Source organism: Lolium perenne, chromosome 3, assembly GCF_019359855.2.
Source record: "Lolium perenne isolate Kyuss_39 chromosome 3, Kyuss_2.0, whole genome shotgun sequence".
Lineage (NCBI taxonomy): Eukaryota > Viridiplantae > Streptophyta > Magnoliopsida > Poales > Poaceae > Lolium > Lolium perenne.
Genome location: NC_067246.2, coordinates 94,669,045 through 94,689,951, shown reverse-complemented (window position 1 = coordinate 94,689,951; position 20,907 = coordinate 94,669,045). Strand labels below are relative to the sequence as shown.

The 20,907-nt window shown below is 40.7% G+C and overlaps 1 long non-coding RNA gene across 7 annotated transcripts; it reads left to right on the top strand.

Moving 5' to 3' along the window:
• The first annotated feature begins 608 nt into the window (after positions 1-608).
• On the top strand, positions 609-12,995 carry LOC127341892 (uncharacterized). 7 transcript variants are annotated; one of them, XR_011755111.1, is made up of 12 exons: positions 609-1,093; positions 1,362-1,448; positions 3,420-3,506; positions 4,054-4,258; positions 4,770-4,921; positions 5,072-5,199; positions 5,334-5,473; positions 8,387-8,578; positions 8,672-8,734; positions 8,834-8,918; positions 9,757-9,890; positions 12,462-12,993. It is a non-coding gene; the product is annotated as an uncharacterized lncRNA (long non-coding RNA). The 7 variants fall into 7 exon arrangements; XR_011755110.1 differs by lacking the exon at positions 8,387-8,578 and adding an exon at positions 3,659-3,718; XR_011755107.1 differs by lacking the exon at positions 8,387-8,578 and adding an exon at positions 2,610-2,765.
• The last annotated feature ends 7,912 nt before the right edge of the window (positions 12,996-20,907 follow it).

Here is a 20,907-nt window from a genome sequence, read left to right as displayed (position 1 = left end):
AGAACAATTAGTACTTGTCATTTCATGTGCGACCTCGTCGGCGTAGGGGCATGCTAGGAGTCATTACTTTATGGCTGTATACATTACGTATAATTTCATGTGCCCTCTCGTCATCTTGGCGGCATGCTAGTATGGAAACTTGGAGACGGGTCCTTATTTTATGATAGGAGGCGGTATATATAGGGTATAGGCGAGGGAAATTCAATTCGGCACATGGGAGCATATGCTCCTGCTACTGGAAAAACATTTTGAAATATTCAAAAAAATTGAACAAAAATTTTCTCGCTTACGTATCAACATGTTACGTGCGCACATCAAGTTTTGCGAAAAACCGACATTTTTTGTGAGTTGTGTGTAAAAGATAAACAAAACGTCTCGTACACAATTTTTTCTTACAGAAAAATTTATCTTTTTTACAAATGACACTCAAATGTCGGTTTTCTGTGGAACCATTTTGTGAACGTGTAGAATTTCGAGATATGTCCACTAAATTTTATGTTCAAATTTTTCAACATTTTAAAAGTGCATTTAAAATGAAGTTTAAAAACGCCACTCCCCGATTTAATTGGAACGAGTCCCTATTCTCCTCATTTCGTATTCCCCTCCATTAATTGCAAGAGGCGTTAATTGGGTGCGGGAGAGAAAACGACCAGCTCATCCAACGCCGCCGCCGCCGCCGTCTCCCTCTCGCTCACCTCTCGCCGTACCAAATCGACGCTGCCGCCCTCCGCTTCGAGCTCCGGACCGGCCCCCACCCAACTCCACCCACCGCCGTCCTACGATTCGACCTCCGTGGACTCATATCCAGCCGCCGCATCCTCGTCTCCCATCCGCAGCGCCTGGTGCTGGTCGGCCTAGCCATGGACCTCCACGGGCTGACCTGCTGACCCGCCGGCGGGGACGAGTAGGGCGCCAAGAATGTGCCTCTCGCCGACGGCTCTTGGCGCGAGGGCCGCAAGATGGCGACGGGAGCCACAGAGGAAGGGAGGGTGGTGGCCTGCAGCCGCCGCCGCCTGCGGTGTCCCCGGACCTTCTGCTCCCCACGCCATCCACCTCTCCGTCCCGCTGCTGCCTCCCCAACCTGCACCTGCCAGTGAGCTCCCTCTCCTCCTCATCCTCCACCATGTATTCCTTTCAAATTCCGTTTCTTTGTTTCTATCACTTTGAATGCGTAAACCACCTGAAAAAAAAAGTCACGCTTCAACTTCCTTGATGTTCTCGAGTCGCTTCAACTTTGTGTTGCTTAAAATATACTCTGTTACAGATATGTACATCATATTAGTCAAGTAGCCAACTTACTTACATTGGAGGCTATCTTTCAAGTATGAACTTTATTGGTCACATTTCTTCTTTCCTTGCAGGCACTGGGTTACTGAGCAAAGCAGTGTGATGGCAGCGAGTTCACCGCGACTGCTAGTGGAAAGTAGTTGAAACCGTGAATTCTCATGGTATAATATTAGTACTTATTGTTTTTTGGTTGTTGCACATCCTTTGGTGAAGCATTCGGTACATGATGAGTTGATTTAGGAATATGATTACAACCATATTCTCACTAGCTAGCTCTTTTTGATTCACTTAAAAAATAATTTCAAGCGCATTGCTGCATGTGTCTTTTGGACTTTGGCAAACTGGACTAGAGTGGCTGATGTATATTTTTGTGTTTGGGACATTGTCCAAGTGGACTGGTGACTCTAGTTCACTTGTTGTCAACCGTAAACTGGATGCTATCCTTTAACGGGCATTCCAGATTGTCTGTCTTGCCTCTTGCACCAATTTGAATGGAATGGATCTAAGATGTTTTGCTACATATTTTTGAATGATTTTTCAAAATATTTCTTGCGTCGAATGAATAGTAATAAGCCTGTTTTGTTTGAGATATATGGACGGTTCGATCAGACAGCCGGAGCTGAAGCTACACGTGTTTTGTGGGCTGTTCGGGCGCTGCGGCTGGCTACAACTCCAGCCATCCCTCTGATTGCATCAGCTGCATTGGCGGGCTGATGTGGGAGACGGAGAGGTTGAGTGGGAGGAACTGTGTAGATCGCCGGTGGGTGGCGTGCTCTTGCCAGCACTGACAAACAATGCCGCCACCATGCCATGTGCTCTCCTGACTGGTCCTTGCTGCCGCCTGGAGCTGCTGCTGCCGGTGACCACATCCCCAAGCTGCCGCCGTCGCTAGACCTTCTGCTCCCCACGTCATCCACCTCTCCTTCCAGCTGCTGCCTCACCAACCTGCACCTTCCAGTGACCTCCCTCTCCTCCTCATCCTCCACCATCTATTCTTTCCAAATTCCGTTTCATTGTTTCTATCATGTTGAATGTCTAACCACCAGAAAAAAATCATGCATGAACCTCCTAGCCTCATCCCTCTTGTAACTAATACATAGCTTCAAGTCAAGGTTTTTTTTGGGTTCCCAAGGTTGGTCTCAAGATCGAAGTGTTGCACATGTACTTGATTCTTGTCGCTTATTTCCCTAATTGATGAATGTGTATAGAACCGGGTTCCTTTTTTGATTGTTTTATGCTTATCATGCATAGCCATGGATGAAACTTCTATCTTGTTTGAAGCTACTACTTGCTACTCATTTATGTTTCAGTGTCCACCATAGGTTTCCACGAAGGTTTGGTTGCTAATGTATTTCAACTATCCGGCTTCCCTGGCTGGGATACCCCCCTGGAGCCTCCACTTTGTCTCGTGCGCTTACGTAGACCGGTGTTGATCTCGCTTGCCGAAGGGGACAAGAACAACTACGATTTGTAGTTAGGTGCCTTCCGCTGCCTTATATGAAAAAATGAATTCATCTCTGTAGGTTGCAGCCATCTAGTGATTTGTCTTTTGTCCATGGACTAAAACTCTTGGTCTAGTCCTGCACATTACTACTCCTACTCGTGACTCCTTGATGGACTTCGTTCCTTCAAGTTATTTCAGTTTTAAGTATGTAGCTACTTGCTTGTGATTCCTCCAGTGCTTGTAGAATGTAGATACATATACAATGCTAAGGAGATACTTCTTATTGTTAATTTTTTTGTCATATGTTGATCAAGGAAAGGATGCATGACCAGATAATTAGTTTATTTTGGAGCTTAATGTATATATCCACTTACATGATGACATGCTGGCTTGTGCAATTTTTTCAGTGACAAAACATTTTGTGCGTGTTGCCACTTTTATATAAACTTTCCTTGATGTTTTCAAATCACTTCAACATTATGTTGATCTACATCAAAATATACTCTGTTAGCTGTGCACTTAATATCTACGTGTGATGTAATCGTGTAGCGCGATGCAAAAGCACTCGGTTTTGACATCAAGCGTCATGCTTTTTCGTGAAAGTATCTACAACTTATACTTTTCTGTAGTATTTGGTTGCTGATTTGGAATACTTGTACTGTTGTTAATATTTATCAGTTCCTTGTAGGCACTCAGTTACTGAGAAAAACAGTGTGATGGCAGCGAGTTCACCGCGACTGCAAGTGGGAAGTAGGCAAAGCTGTGAATCCTGATGGTATAATATAAGCACATCTCGTACTTTTCCTGTTGCATATAAGAATCCTTTTTATAGCATCCAAAAAGTAGCAATCCTCTCTGTAGCATCTAAAAGAAGCAAAGCTATCTGTAGAGCAGAAAAATCATATCACAGTTTGTTTGATTGTACAGGATGAAGAGAAAAATTTACCTGCCAAGTACTTTGTAGAATAACATCAGTAGCTGGCCCATGTGAGTTTCTTTGCAAGCTAGTGTAAAATGGTTACATTCTTCCGGTGCTACCACTAGTGTGCAAACTAGGTTGTGAGTCTTCGGTACATGCTGCGTGCTTATGATAATAGCTTATTTAGTTACCTATTTCACACAGCATCTGAAGTGTGTTCTATAAAGTGCACAAATGTACATACAAACTGATAACTTATCCGTGCCACATCATCTCGTCTTTTGCTGTTACATTTCCTATCTCTATATATATAATTCATGATTATGGTTTCAGCTTGAAAATGTACACTAATTGCTGACACTACTCTTTTTCTACATGATTAACATGCGGTTTGCTGTGGTAGACAAAGAGAGGAGATGCTTCGCTCGCCAACTTGTGATGACCATGTACAGTGGCGCCCTCTTGCTGGTGCCAACGACCACCGACGCCGCCATGGCACATGCCCAGCTGCTCGAGCCTCCCGCCACTCGGACGTAGAGGTTGATGGCCTGCTCCTCCATGAGCAACTCCTCTGCTGGCTCTTAGTCCCAGCCATGGTCCAAAGTAAGGTGAGGGCTAGAGCTGGGCGTGGACGCGGATTGCTATGCAGAAGGGGAGGAGTCCCTTTGTCTTGTTCTTCCTTGTGCTCTAGCATACTTGTTCATCTTGTCATGTTCCATTCATCTATTGGTTATTTGGGAGATTGGTTTAATACTTGCTTTGCACAAATGACTTGCTAGTCCTGATTAATCATTGCTCTCATATCATGATTCGTTAGATTAATGTAAAGGATTCTGCTTTTTCCTAAAATAATAAAGAAGGGCATTATCAAACATTTATCAGTTCTGTACATCAATGTCATAAAAGTTGCGAGTTGTGAGAGTTAAACTGTCAAAAGGGTAATAGTAAGCAACCTGTCCTGGTTTGTATAGGACACTGATGCCATGCAGGTCTAATCAAGTATGATGACTAGTTGTGCGTCAGCAAAAAAATTGTTGCAAATTTGCTGCTATATAGAAACGTTCCTTGCGTCCAGCTGCAAATTAGCTGACTAGTGGATATCTTTGTGTTTTTATGCAGCATATGTGTTCATGACTTCAGGTGGCTGAGGGAGGAGCTGAAGGGCGTGTAGTGGGGTACCGGGAGGGGTGGGCGTGGTGGTGGTCGTCGTCATCGGCAATATCCACAATTGCCATGGGAAGCTCTCTGGTGGGCTGCGGATCGAGTACGAGGTCTCAACCCTTTCCACCGAAGCAAAGGAGGAAACCTGCCTGTTATTACTACCTTTATTGCCTGCTTGCCAATCAAAATATGATATTTTGGGTTGTTTGCTCAACCTGTGATATTAAGGTGCGATCTTGATTTCTGTTATTATGATCTAGCGGCTCGGCCTGGATGACTACGCTGAAGGGGAGGAGGGGGTGATCTAGACATGCTCTACGAGGTCTTCCAGTCCCATCTCTATCTCAAGGGAGACGTCGAGGCTGATAACGATGACGACCTGCAAAAGGTCCTTCCTTTTCCTGTTCTGCTGCACTCTTTGCGTAGTTTCCATGATTGATCTGGTTGCAAATTAGATGCTCTACAGAAAAGTTGTGGCTTCAAGCACTAGCTTAGCTATGAAAATCTTTGTATTTTATGCAGAGTTTTGTTCATTAAGATGAAGGAAACTGCTGCTGCCATCCGTCGTGAGTACATGTCGTTCAGCATCAGTGCAGGGGTCAAAAGGCTGCTTGTGTATGATTACATGCCGTTCGGCGGTGGCCTGGAGACCCATCTGTTCGGTGAGTTCTTCTCACAAGTCGGACTTGCTGTTTGGTCTAGTTCATCCGTCTGCAATACAGTTCGGTTATGGACTTGATATGAATCTGTCTCTGGTCTAGAAGGTTAAGTATCCTTGTTGAAATGTTTTGGCTTTTGTTGTACCTTATGCCTGTGATAGGCCTTCATACCAGGAATTTGCTCTCTCGGATGCTTAAAAGAGCTCTGTTTTTTTTCTCTTTCCTTTGTGAGTAATAAATATGTGTGTAGGAAATGAAGGAGAAACGAAATGGGAGCTCAACATATGACATAGTATAACATAAAATGGAATGGATAGCAGAATTGTCAAATCTTATCCATTAAACCACAAATATGTCTATGCGTGTCTGCTTTCACAGTTTTCATTCACAATTTTGGGAACTATCTATGATATTGTTAATGTTTGTTAGTTCTTTGAGTCCTCTAAAGCAATATTACGGCATTACTTTCTGCTATAATATTGATTCTATATTTTGGGAACTATCTATGATATTGTTAATGTTTGTTAGTTGTTTGAGCCTTTGAGGCCTCTAAAGCAATATTACGGCATTACTTTCTGCTATAATATTGTATCTATATAAAAGGTACTATGATCACAATAGCAAAAGCACATGAGTACCAAAAGTTTAAACATGAAATATTGAAAATTTTACTATGAACTGTATTTAGGTAGTTAATGTGACTATGTGAGTCCTCGTGAATGCACAAGATAGAAATAAGTATTCTCCTCCTTTTCTCTATTCCTTTATTATTTGCTTTACCAGAATTCAGGATACTTTTTTTTTGAGAGGAAGATACTGCGTTTATTCATTCACACAAGTAGCCCGGCAAGATCCGTAGCCAACGAGTTCTCAATACAACTAGGTGGTACAATAAACCAAGACTTAATTAACTCTAAAACGCAGCCTTCCTTTGCTAATTTGTGAGCAGCTTCATTCGCCGAACGTCTTGCCCACTTCACCGAGTGATCTTGCAGCGATTGTAGCATCTCCTTGATCTCCTCAACCAGCGGACCATGCACCGATCTGTCCTTCTCCTTGCAAGTCAGTTTCACAGCAACACCAACGCTATCTGTCTCCAGCAGGACACGCTCCAGGTTCAGTTCTTTAGCCAGCAAGAGGCCACGTTTACAAGCTTTCAATTCAGCTTCTTCAGGGTCTGACAGGGAGGAAAAAAATGGCATGCTCCTGCAAGATAGGTGCCATCGTGATCACGAATGACCACTCCTCCGCCACCTTTCCCTGAAGATTTTGCCATCGCGCCATCAACGTTCACCTTATGCCAATGTCTCGCTGGAGGAGCCTAACTTTCCTTTGGCTTGTCAGGTCTTGACGCTGGCAGGCTGTGCACATTGCACCATTCTTCCAACAGACCTAGTGCCCCTGCTAGCAATGTTAGCTGGATCATCGATCTTCCTTGTCTCTCTGGCATCATTTCGTGAGAGCCACATTTGGTGTATAACCATCATGGTAGTCTCTATCTCCACATCCCTCCTTGATCCCAAACAATCTAGAAACCATAGCATCAGGTCTCTTTGAGAACACACATCCTTCGGTGGATCACCAACTACAGGCACCTCCTTGTCTCTGACATAGTTCCAAACTTGTTGCGCATGAGGGCAGTACCAGAAGCGATGAAGAGCCGTCTCTTCACGTCCGCACGCCACACAGACAATACCTGCTTTGATCCGCCGCCTTGCTAGCTCGGCTCCCACAGCTAGTCCGTTTTTCATAAGCCGCCAGACATGGATTTTAACCTTGCCTGGGACATTTGTACTCCAGAGCGCCAACCAGACTTTGTGAGATGTGCACGAGGAGGAAGAATCAGTCATGCCCGTCTTCATCTTCTTTTGCTTCATCGCCAAATGATAGGCCGACCGTATAGAGAAAACCCCGTTCTTTGTATGATTCCAAGCATGGTAATCCTCAGTACCAGTGCCTCCTATTGTGACGTGCTTGATGTCATGAACATCTTGATCAAAAAACACCTCCTGGAGTTTCTCTTCGTTCCAGTCTGATCCATCAGCATTAAGTAATTCGCTGACTCTTTGAACACTTGTATCCGACTTACGACCTAGAGGTCGTTGAGCTCCACCTCTCGGTATCCAATTACTCTCCCACACCTCCACCTGAGACCCGTCGCCGATTCTCCAGATCAGACCACATCTAAGGAGATCCCTGCCAAACAAAATACTTCTCCATGTGAACGAGCCTCTGGCTGGGCACCTTGCATGCAACAGATCAGTATTGCTGAAGTACCGAGCTCTAAGCACTCTAGCACACAAAGAGGACGGCACAGTAAGGAGGCGCCAGGCTTGTTTGGCTAACAATGCCTGGTTAAAAGATTCAAAATCACGAAACCCCATTCCTCCTTCCTTCTTTGAGCAACACATTTTCTCCCAGGAGATCCAATGAACCTTTCGTTGTCCGTCAGCAGAGCCCCACCAGAAATTAGAGGAGATTGAGCTCAGTTTTTTGCTTTGCCTTTTATTGAACCGAAAACAGCTCATCGGATAGGTAGGTGTGGCCACCAGAATTCAGGATACTACCTATCCTTTTATATGTTGAAGTTTCTCGTTTCCACAAAAATCTTAAAGAAACATTAGGTCAACTATTTTTTTGCATTATTTGGATTCAATCTTGATTTCATATTTAAGCAAGTCAAGTGGAAAACTGTCAGACAAAGAATGTATATTCGTGCGCTACTTTTTTTAGAATTTGGCATGCTTTTCCCCTGTTTTATATATTGTAATACATTTTATATTCCTGTAATCAACATATGCTTGGTGCTTAGTGTTGACTCTATCTTCTTTCTATCTTTATTTCTTACGTACCACTCACCGTCATAATGGAATCTTTTTATCCCGTCTGCAATTTTATTCCTGTAAACAATTGCAGGTTGTCAACCAAGATCGGTGTATACATGTTAAACTGAGGACCGAACCGAAGTGTCGGTGCACCGAAGCCTCGGTTAACAATTTCTCAAATGACCGATCAGTCATTAATTTTTGAAACCGAATTTCTTAATAACCCGAGAAACCGAACCGATCGGTTCGGTCTAACCGAACGCCCAGGCCTAGTCTTGCTATGGTCATCTTCTAGACGTGTGCCTACTAAGATGCCATTATTTTTGAGGTGGCCAAATGGCTTTTGAAGCATTCACGTCCGTTGTGCTTTTTGCAGATAACCGAGGGTTTTCTAGACAAGCATGGCCCTGACAGGATTCTTGATACACCAATCATGGAGGTTCTTCATTAAAACCCTTGAAGTTAATCATTGTTTCTGATTGTAAGTTATCAGATTTGCGTGATCATTTTCAAGCAGTTATATGCTTTTCTTGTGCAGGATGGTTTGTGGCATTGGTTTTGTTGCTTACCACCATGGTCTGGAACATTTATTTGAGTTCTTGACATTTAACTTCTCCATACAGGTCAGTCATATTCACGTGTCAAAATTCAGAAAACATCTGTTGAAAATCTTATTGTATGGCTGTATTATTTCCCACTGCTAGTTTAAGATGCATGATTTACGTAGTTGTTGTCATGTTGACACTGACAGTAGGACCTACTACAGGAAAACATACACGGCATGTAGAGTATTATAGTTTGCACTCAGTAGTCACTGTGTTGTTGTGTATGTGTAGTATTAATTCCTAGCCTTATCTAGTCCATTGGTTCCATGAATACATTGATATGAATTTGTATGATCATTTCCTGTAGTATTTACTCATTTAGAATCATGTTGACGTATTTTCTTAGTTGACTCTGGGATTATACATGTTTTTCTAGATCATGCCATGCCTAGGGTACTCTGGATGACCCATATCCATGTATCCTCTGTTAAGGATTACTTGTATTCCTTGCGTTCCTCTGTTTATTTTTGGTACTTCCATGATGCCAGTGTTCATTTGGTTACTCCCACCACTAATGATGAGCTAGAGTCAGTCTGCAGTTTGAAGTTAGTTCAAATCTAGAACACTGATTTCTCTCTTGATCTAGAACACCATATACTAGAGTGATGAACTAATGAAGTTTGAAGTTGTGAGTGATGGTATCAACAATTCCATAATCCATAATACTCTTCATTTTCTCTATTGTTGTTTTGCTGATCCATTATGAGACTTGAGTAGAACACTAAAATGTCCAGCCAATGCCTGCTCACTGTTTATTGCCTAATCATTTGTCTCGTATTTCATGTTCCTTTTCATTGATCTTGATTGGCATAGATATCAAATTATGATATTGAGATTTTTTTCTTTTTTGTTGTAGCTCCAGCTGCACCTTGGCTTCGACTACTTTCTCCTTCACCTCCGCCATCGCTGTTGTGCGATGGTGATGAGTTCACTGCGCTGCAAGCCTGCAACCATGGCGTTGGTGCCTTAGTTTTTGTCTCCGTGTGTTTGGTAAGTTTTCAGGTTTCTTTTCTTTTACCTCCGTCAGAAATCTTGGTACGCAGATTTTGTGTCTTGAAGCAAGTGTGGATGTATGTACTCTAAACAACACAAGAGAAGCACTTTTCCAGAATTTGGACGTGTTGTTTCTATTTTGCTACAGCTATGTAGACTACTAGTGGCTGTCACTTCTTAGTAACTGTGTTGACACTACCAGGTGCCTTTTTTTCTCGTTTGGGTTGTGAGCTGAATGTTTTAGATAGATAGATGTGCTTTTCTAGTTAACTTGTGGGCTTGGTTTGGTCGACTTAATCAATGTCAACCTTAATCCTTACTTTGACTCAACCCGTGGGATGAACCTGGAGCTTGAGTTCTTAAACCAGGTTTCTATTTAGTGTTAAGCTTCTATTTGCTGGTTGGAGCTGATCTGGACTTGAAGGATCCAAGTGGCTATGCTCTTTTGTCACATAATGCATGCTGCCTAAGATGAATTCCTTGCTGCTTTATTGATGCTAGTGGTGCTATTTAGCAAAAGATAGATTTCTGCCCCAGATCTAATTGTTCCCTGACTTAGAAGCAGTTTTATCGATTCCTTGTGTTAATAAGAAAGAAAATTGGAACAAATGCCAGATAAAAACTTGTCAGATTCCTTTTAACTGAATCTACAAAAAAAATGCATCGCCTTAGTTAAGGTGATGGAAACATTATAACCGTTAACAAAACGTGGACAACATTTTTAAGTTACTTGAACGATTTGTGTACATGGTTCTCTGATCTGCTACTTGTCTAAGTTACATTCATGCTTTTTTGATTGCGTGGTGCAATAGTGATTTGTTTGTCTTGTGTAGTTTAGCATCTAGTATCTATCATTTTTCAATTCCAAGTAGTGCTAAGTGCTGGATCACACCGTATCCAGTTAAAAAGATGGATCTATACAGTTTTGATACATGCACTGCTCTTTTGTGATTCAATAAACACTATGTTGCTGCCTTATAAAGATGAATTTTGTTGTTACGTTCTGCTTATCAAAGCATATATTTCTGTTGCTTGTTGTGTGACTTGAAAATTGCTTTATAAACTCCTTTTTTTTAATAAGAAAGAAATTTATCTTGAGGTCTTGGTTTAGTTGACTCAATCAATGCCTACCTTAAATCTGATATTTATTTGAACCTGGAGCATTTCTTTAGGGAAATCCATTCGGCATGCTTTATTTATTCTATAAAATGGTGACATCATTTATGAGCCTAGAAAATAAGAAGCTAGGAGGATCCATGTGCTAAATCTGGAGCTTTAGTTTTTGAGGGTTTTTATGTTGCTATAATGTGGCTGGTGCTGTACTAGATCTCCAAAGTGGTATGCTCTATTGTGATTAAAACAATGCTACCTTATAAAGATAAATTCTGTTATCCTGATTGATGCCCCTAAATTGGTTATTACTTCTATGTAGGTATTTGTTTTGTTTCACTATGTAGGCCACCAACGCAATTATCTCTACAATCTTACATTCACATATTCTCACTTTTGGGAGTGGTTCTTGAATTTTTCATGGTAACAATTCTTTTGTGAATCTTTTTTGCTATGGAAACATTGTGTCAAAAATGTCCAATTTGAAAAAACATTGTGTCGTCAAATGGCAAGATATTGCACTACTCTTGGACACCTCAGACACACCTTTCTATGGCGTTGAATTCATTGGTGATTGTTCAGCCGTGTAAATGTATTTTTCCTTCTGAACTAGACAGTAATGCCTTGGTTCACCTGTTTGATTTGCAGGGGCAACTATCTTAGTTTCCTATGATAGTATATAGGAGGGGTTGTGGCATATGTGCTTATCATTTTCCTGGTTTATCACGAGCCTGAAGTTTAAATATTGGCAAAAAGACAACACCTCTTATGAGGGGAGTCATCACGTTTTCCTGGTATCGTAAATTTAATTTTGAAGTGTGGGTACCTCAGGATCTGTTTGCCCCTGCCATGCCCAGTGTGGCCAGATTCTGATATGCAAGGTTACTCACTCTTTAAGTGGTACACATGATTTAGCTAGGAATATTAGTGCTGAATAAAAAATTGGGAAGTGTGAGTCTGAAAGAATTGTTGTATGATATTTCATACAACTGTTTGGTTATCTTGTGGCACTTGATCAATTGTTTATCCTGCAATTCGAGTGGACTATTCTATGTTGTAATTGAATTGGTTATTTCACAAGATTTTATAGTAGACTATTCTATGTTGTAATTAAATTGATTATTTCACAGGATATGATAGTAGACTATTTGATGACTCGTTACAAAGAATGTCTATGATGTGCTGGCGATCAAATAATATTAGCTTTGCGATTTCTGTTTTGCATAAAACAGACACAATAACACTGGTTTTACTTTGCGATTTCACTTGAATTGGTGGAATGCCATGTTTTCCTTTGTTGACTGAATGGATGAAATTGGTGGAGCTTTCCATAAATTGGTCTTCTTTGTGTTGATAATTAGATCCGGAATCTTTTCATCTAGCTGTTACATGTCAGGTGCAAAGTAGTAGTATTTATTTTTCTTCTTGAACAATAAACTGACCCATGATTCTTGGCAGGATGAGGAGTGGTGGCTTGTAACAAGTGCTGCATCAGCAATGGAGACATGGTAGGAGGGCTCTTAAACAGCGGCGGCACCGATGCAGACACACCATATAAGCTGCTTGGCTGCAGCTTATCCACCGCTGGACCACCTACTTGTCGCCTATGCAAGAAGGCGTTTTGTTTGGTGAAAATCTGTGAGGATGGAAGGCCTTGTCCATGAGCATGGACGTCAGTCGCCCGATGTTCATTGAGGCCACTAGTTCCGCTTTGTCGTTCTTGTCTTGCCCAGAGCATGTATATATAGTGCGCAATGCTGGTTTCCGGCTTGGTCACACCGTTGTCTAGTTGCTGGAAACCTAAAATGCATGTGCTAGGTCATTTTTAGCCAAGTCGACTCCCTGTTGTGATCCATGAACTTTATTTTTACAGAATTGTAAATGGCATGGAAAATTAATACTAGGTTTTTGTCTTGGCTGAATTTGGGACGGAAGGATGGACGACGTCTCAAATTAATTCTTGCTTGATGCCTGATGACCGATGACGTTAACGTCTTTGACTAGCTAGTGCTTTTGCATTTCATTCCTTTTTGATTATCCATTCTTTTGCTGTGTGATCAAGATGTCCAAAAACTGCAATGTACATGGCCACGTTTCTAACAGTTGTACCTTTTTATGATTAACTTCACTAAGGTAGGTCTAGTTGTGTTGCCTTTATGTGGTTAGCAGGAGAGTATCTTTGCAGTCAGCTAGTCCATCGATTCCACCAGCAACGAGGCTAGCTTGTACTGCCTCCGTCCCTCCGTCCGCAAATAAGTCGACGCGCGCGGTTTTCAAGAGATCTTAAATTTTTTGTAAAAAAATCCCTCATTCCTTCAAGCAATCTGCTTATTAATCAAGAAGATGCTTTGATTTAGGCGCTAATAAATATTGTGCATGCTAGTAACCGATAAAACAACATTGAGAAACAAAAATGATTAATGAAGGCTGGTATCAAGGCATGCTAAAAATATACCAAGAAGTCTAGATGTATACTTATTTGTGGATTTCTTAGAAGGCTAGATGTTCACTTATTTGTGGATGGAGGGAGTATGTTGGTTTTGTTCTTTTCCAATAAAATCATCCTGAGGGGCGAGCTAGACTTCGGCGAGTCGACGCTACGTGCTAGCGAGACAAGCTTGGTCCGGCATCGACAACACCATACGTGTCCCACTTTCCTTCAGGTTGGTGTCGGAAGTCGAAGTTGATGAAGCTAGAACAACCAGTAGAGCAAGAACAATAGTATAGTGAGTCGATCACTGACTGCAACATATTGCCATGTCACATATAGCTAACTTTATAGCCAACATGTATAATAGTGAGCTATAAAAAAGTACTACTTTAGTGGTATATGGCCCACTCTTTAGAAGCGCGTATGCGAAGGTGCACCACAAATGTTTCACGAGGTAGTTTCCGCAAATGGAATCAGTCATCCCGATGCATAGTATTATGAAGTGGATACGTGTGATTGATTTAGGGTTTACAATCTCAGAAAGATTGGAAAAGAAGATCCAATGAAGGCAAGAAAGAAATTAATGAAAATCAGGAACACCATCAATTAATTGGACGACCTAGGATTTTGTGGCCTAATTAAAGCAGGACGCCTAGGATTGCCTCAACAGTCTAGGGGCGTTTCACTTCCTATGGGAGTACGGGACCACCAGGTTTTCTTTGGTTCCATGGGAGTTTGCATCCCGAACGCCCATCCTCATTTTCGAAATACCTCAAATCTGCTACCCACGCTGCCTCCTCATCTTCTTCCCGCCCTTTCTGTGAAAATCCAGACCTTCCTCCGGCTATATATACAAGTTTATCATCGCCCATCGCGTGCGAGGTACGCGTGTGACTTAGACTTTGACTTTTACTTGTCGTGGAGAGGAGAGGAGAGGAGAGCGACCGCCATGGCCGGCCGAGTCGGTGAGAGGAGTGGTGATGAATACTCCGTCCCTGTTGTGATGGGTGGTGATAGCCAGGCGCTGAGATGGTAATGAAGACCTCGATCCAGCCGGTATTCCTCTGTTTCTTTGTGTTCCATGAATCAATCCGTAGGTTTCTTTTTTTACTTCTTCATGTATGTTGGGAGGGTGCGAGTTCTTCATGTAATTTGGCCGCTCAAGCGAGGCATGGCATGGTATGGGCCAGGCGTGGTGGGAGCTGTCGATTCCATGAAGGCGTGGTGGGCGTTGTTGATTTGCCGACGGCGAGCTCTCCTTCTCCATCCATGCATCAGGTACACATGCATCATGGTACGCAGAGATGCTATCAGCATTTGCTGAATAACCTGAACTTTGCTTCATAGCTGTATGTTCCCTCTATGGGAGGCAAATTGAGGAAGAACAGTCTCAGAGAGCAAGCGTAGGAATAACCGTTGCTGCGGGCTGGAACCCCGCCGTGGTGGTGTGCCACCGCCGGGCGGACCTTGCCCTGGACCCTGGTTCCCACCGCTTGGACCTCGCGCTGGTCCTGCTCACCGTCGGCCGCGTCTTGTGCTGGACAGGGGGGCCGCGGTACTGCTCGCCGAAGGGCGCCGCTGCTCTGCAGGATGCTGCGCCGGAGGTACCTGCTGCACGCCGCGCGAGCAGCCGCCTCCGCGCCGTGTCTCCATCTGCCGTTGTCCTGGGCGTGTTCTTGATGTTGTTTCCTTTCACCCCATTCTTAGTACTCAACTCTCAAATTTAGTACCATATGATGTTCTCTTTCGTTTTCAAGTGTATACTAATTTTTTCCTATGTTCTAAATTATTAGTTTCAATTATTAAATAAAATTATTTCCACAACTTTTTTATTCCTAGATGTTTTGTGATTTATTCCATGTGATGTTATTTATTGTTCCCTAGTTTATAGTGATTTGTTCCTATCTTCTGAAAGATTTCTTCTAATGTTCGAGAAAATTACTTCCCTAGCATCATGTTCCTGTTGCTTTTCTTTTGTTCCATGTGATGTTCTTTTTTGTTGCCTAGTGAAGAGTGATTTGTGCCTATGCTAACAATTATTTGTTCCATTTGCTGTAAAAAACTATTTCCACAAATTTATTTTATCTCTTACTACAAAATTAGTTCCTCTAATTTTGTATTCCCTACTATATAAGTAGTTGCTTTCCGGTGAATAATTTTCTTTTGTAATAAGTTCCACAATTATTTGTTTCCCTGAGTATAGTTACTTATTTCCCATTGAATAATTAGTTGTTCTGAGTGTATATTTATTTGTTACCTCATTCAGAAAATTGTTTTCCTCTTACTCTAAAAACATTAGTCATTTGTTGTTCCTCAGTGTATAGTTATTTGTTTACCCATGAATAATTATTCTTTTCTTCATGAAGTTCCACTAATATTTTGTTCTCCTAGGTATGATTTTTGTTCCTAGTGAATAAATAATTGTTCCCAATATATTTTTATCTCTTTCCAAAACTTTTGTTCCTATTGGCCTACAAAATTAGTTTCACTACTTTTTGTGCCCAGTGTGTAATTAGGTGTTTCCTATTTAGTGAATAACCATTTGTTTCTTTCATGCACAAAGTTCTTTTCATCTAACTCTACATGATTAGTTCCACTAAATTTTTATCCCGCTCGTAAAATTAGTTCTTACCTGGTGAATAATTAGTTGTTTCCTAGTGTATATTTATTTGTTCCTATTATAGTCATGACTTGTTCATCGAATACTGAAATTAAGTCCTACTTAGTGAAATATTTTTTTAGAAAACAATTAAATATTTTTTCCAATTCAGTTGTTCCACGATCAATAAATTTTTGTCCTTCTTATCGAAATTTTATTCCCCAGGAACAAATTTTGTTCCTATTTTTCAATCGTGTATTTCCACATGATTTGTTCTACAATCATTTAAATTTCTAAATATGGTCTTTTGAATAGTCATGCATTAAATTTGTGTTCCAATTGGAATAATTTTTTGTTAAAAATACTTATGATTTGTTCGTTTAATGGAAACTCATTTTTTCCATGTACCTTATTTAAGCAAACAAAATATCCTCAAAAAAAGAGAAAATAAAATTTTATCTGACTCGTGTAAAGTTACTAGTGGATTAGACCATTCCCAACGCATCGGTACTAATTGTCGTATTTTGCTAAGAAACGAGGGCATAAAATGCAACCATCACAATGGGTTATGTGTATATGGTGTATCCATAACATTCTATACAAGATCAATATGTGGTAATGAATTGGAAAAAAATTATTCCTGGGCAACAATTTTTTTGATAAAATGGAAGAAAAGTTTACCGATCCTGAAACAAATCAACGAGAAAAATATTTACAAGAAGGAAAAGAATTGGAACAAATGTTTAATTCTTGAGCACAAATTTGGATAATATGGAACACAAATTTACCAATAACTGAACAAATCAACCGGAAAACATTTTCTAGATGGACAAAATGGAAGAGTTGAGGAACAAAATTTGGACAAAATGGAAGAGTTGAGGGGTCAACGCAGCCCTCGATTGCTTTTGCAGTTCCTACAACGTATTAATCTATATAAATGTAGCTTGAATGAACTAATCTCTATCTTGCAAAATCCTTGTAATAATCCTACTATTAATTTTAATCAAGATGTTTTGGATCCTATAAGGAAGATCATATTTTTTAAAGATAGCAAGATACAATACAGAAGCTAAAGATTGCACCTATGCTTGGGGATATATGGGAACAAAAAATCCAAGTAACTATAGGCAAACATATATGCCATGTAATGTTGATCTAGGAGCTAGTGTTTCATTTATTCCTTAAAATTTATGTGATGCTTTGGATATTGGTACCATGTATCCATGTAATGATAATTTATGACTTGCCGATTCTTCTACCAAACATGCTTTAGGAAATGTTGATAGTATAGCTATTGAGTTACATATGATATTCGTACATGAGGATTGTTATGTAATACACATGGAGAGCAAGCAATTATCTCGGTCCTATAATTCTTGGTAAACTTCTTCTGAGAACTTCGGGAGCGGTAATTCATGATAAGGAAGGTAATGTGAAGTTTCAATTCCCTCACAAGGAATGTATGGGGCATTTCTCAAGGAAGACAGAGGGCGCAACCAAGATAAAAAACTGGCATCATAATAAATACCCCTCCTAAAACAAGGTATCAATCCTAGCTATATGTCAATAAAGAAAGCGCTTCCAAGAGGCAGCCCATTTATATTTTATTCTTGCTTTTTTTTGGAGTTCTTATTGTATTTAGAAAGTTCTATTTTTTTGTTTCTCTATCTTTTTTGAAATAAAGTGACTAGTTTTACACATTTGGATTGAATTGATTTTCGAAACTATCTAGGTTTGTTGTTCCAGCATGTTGTTTTCATGATTTTTATTTATACAATTTGTTGGAAGCTCGTAAAATCACAAAAAAAGTTCAGATTTTTCTGAGGTGTTCAAATCGTCTGTGAAAACAATACTTGCTGCTTGTGTTTTTCAAAATAGATTTTTTTGTTGTTATTGTTGTTGCAAGAGTGGCACTTTTGATACTTAATATTATTCGTTATGGGCCTTACATTATTTTCTGGATGTTAACCACTTCAAAAACGTCTATGGACATTTGGAACCAAGTTTTTTGGAGGCTTTGGTAGTATCTAGGATTTTTATTTCAAACACCAATGTCTTCGCACACAAAAAAAGAAAGAGATTCTTCTTGTGAATTCTTTTACATAGTAGCAAATGAAGGAACACCAAACTAAGAATCATCCAAGAATAGGTGAAAATCTCAAGCTTGTTAGCCATAACTTGGCTGAGTACATAGGAATACAATGTCAGTACCTATATCTCATACTAAACCATTGCTGTTTTAGCTGGCCAGCCTGACTTCCTGATTCGAAGTTTTAATTGGTTGTACTTTTGGTTCCCACACGGCAAATACTTTTGGGTCCCGATGGTTTTCCAGCGGAGTTTTATCAAACTTTCTGGGATACTATTAAATCGGACCTTCTAGATTTGTTCAGTGATCCACACACAGGACAACTAGAATTATTTCGTCTAAATTTTGGTGAAGTAATTTTGTTACCGAAAGTTAATGAGGCAGAAAGGATTCAACAATATAGACCTATTTGCCTTTAAAACGTCAGTTTCAAGATTTTGGCGAAAGTGACCACCATTAGACTTAATACGGTTGCGGATCATGTCGTTCAGCCATCACGGACCGCTTTCATGGAAGGAAGGAACATCCTTCATTTAGTGACAGTTTTGCACGAGACGGTACATGAGATGCATACTAATAAATTAAATGGGGTCATTTTAAAATTAGATTTCGAAAAGGCGCATGATAAGGTCATGTGGTCTTTCCTACAACAGACACTCAGGATGAAAGGTTTTTCTCCAGAGTGGCGTGCTCTAATTTATGATTTTGTGTATGGAGGTAGTGTGGCAATTCGGGTTAATTATGACACCGGCCACTATTTCCAAGCACGAAAAGGGTTACGCCAAGGGGATTCGTTATCACCAATGTTGTTTAACATTGTAGCGGATATGTTGACGATACTCATAGAGCGGGCCAAGTCTGATGGTCAGATTGAAGGTGTGATCCCACATCTGGTTGATGCGGGTTTATCTATCCTTCAATATGCTGACGATACAATTCTATTTATGGATCACGATCTTGAAAAGGCTTGCAATCTGAAATTAATTTTGGCGGCTTTCGAGCAGTTGTCGGGATTGAAAATCAATTTCCATAAAAGTGAATTGTTCTGTTTCGGCGATGCCCAAAATGATATGACTCTATATACAGAGTTGTTTGGTTGTGGGCAAGGCCAATTTCCTAGTCGCTATTTGGGTATTCCGATTCATTATCGGAGACTTACAATTGCTGAATGGAAAATTGTTGAAGAAAGATTACAAAAATGTCTTAGTAGTTGGAAGGGTAAATTATTGTCCCTGGGAGGAAGATTGGTACTCATTAATTCGGTACTCACAAATATGGTACTGTATATGTTATCATTCTTTTTGTTACCGAAAGGAATTCTGTATAAACTCGATTATTATCGATCCAGATTCTTTTGGCAAGGGGACAACGAGAAAAAGAAATACCGGCTGGTTAAATGGAGTATAGTTTGTAGTCCCAAAGATCAAGGCGGACTTGGACTTCATGACCTAGAGGTCAAGAATTCAGCTCTGCTGGGTAAATGGCTTTTTAAGCTTTTTACCGAGGATGGGATATGGCAAACTATTCTTCGGAGAAAGTATATTGGCTCGAAGACGCTATCCCAAGTGGTTTGGAAACCTGGGGATTCTCAATTCTGGGCTGGACTCATGGCGACAAAGAATGTCTTCTTTCGCCATCGTACTTTCTCGATTAAGAATGGAGAACATATACGCTTCTAGGAAGATGTTTGGTTAGACAATGCTTTCTTAAGTGAACAGTATCCTGCTTTGTATAGTATTGTTCGCTTGCAAAGGTGATACCATTACCATAGTAATGGCTATCTCACCCCCGAATATGACGTTCATACGGGTTTTGCTTGGACAAAGGCTATTGGCATGGAATGCTCTAATTCATCGGCTGGGAGATATTCACCTATCGCCTGAATCAGACGAATTTAGATGGAATCTTCATGTAGATGGCACTTTCTCACTCAAACCTTATACAATGCGATCCTTCATTCTGATATACCAGTTGATAATAATAAGAAAATATGGAAGATGAAGGTACCATTAAAAATTAAATTTTTTGGATGGTACCTTCGTCGAGGAGTTATTCTTACCAAAGATAATCTTGTTAAGCGGAATTGGCACGGAAGTTAACGGTGTGTTTTCTGTCATCATGATGAAACCGTTAAACACATTTTCTTCCAGTGCCATTTCGCGAGATCTATATGGCCAGTCATCCAAGTAGCGTCTACCCTGTATCCCCCGACTAGTGTAGCCAATGTCTTTGGCAACTGGCTTCACAGTATCGATTCAAGATTTAAGTTGCTTCTTAGGGTGGGGGCGCTAGCAGTTATCTGGGCGCTTTGGCTAAGTAGAAATGACAAAAAAAATTAACGATAAAAATTGTTCTTTGTTGCAGGTCATCTACAGATGTACAGGTATTCTCCGTTCGTGGTTACCTCCTCAGCGGGTGGAGAACCGAGACTTATTTACGGAGGTCTGTACACGGTTGGAGGCTACGGCGAGGGATACTTTTTTCCTACATGGGTGGCAGCATAGTCTACGGATTGCAGCGCCACCCTCACCCTATGCGTTTTATGATTCATGGTTTCGATATGTATTTCGCCTAGTTTTATATACTTTGAATCTAGACACTTGAATGGCTGTGTTCATCCTGGTTATGCAGAGGCTGGATGTAATTGCTTCCCAAAAATAATAAAGCATCCTATATATCGAAAAAAAGCTAGAACTTGCTGAGTACATAGGAATACAGTGTCAGTACCTATATGGCTATATCTCATACTAGACCATTGCTGTTTTGGCTGGCCGACCTGACTTGC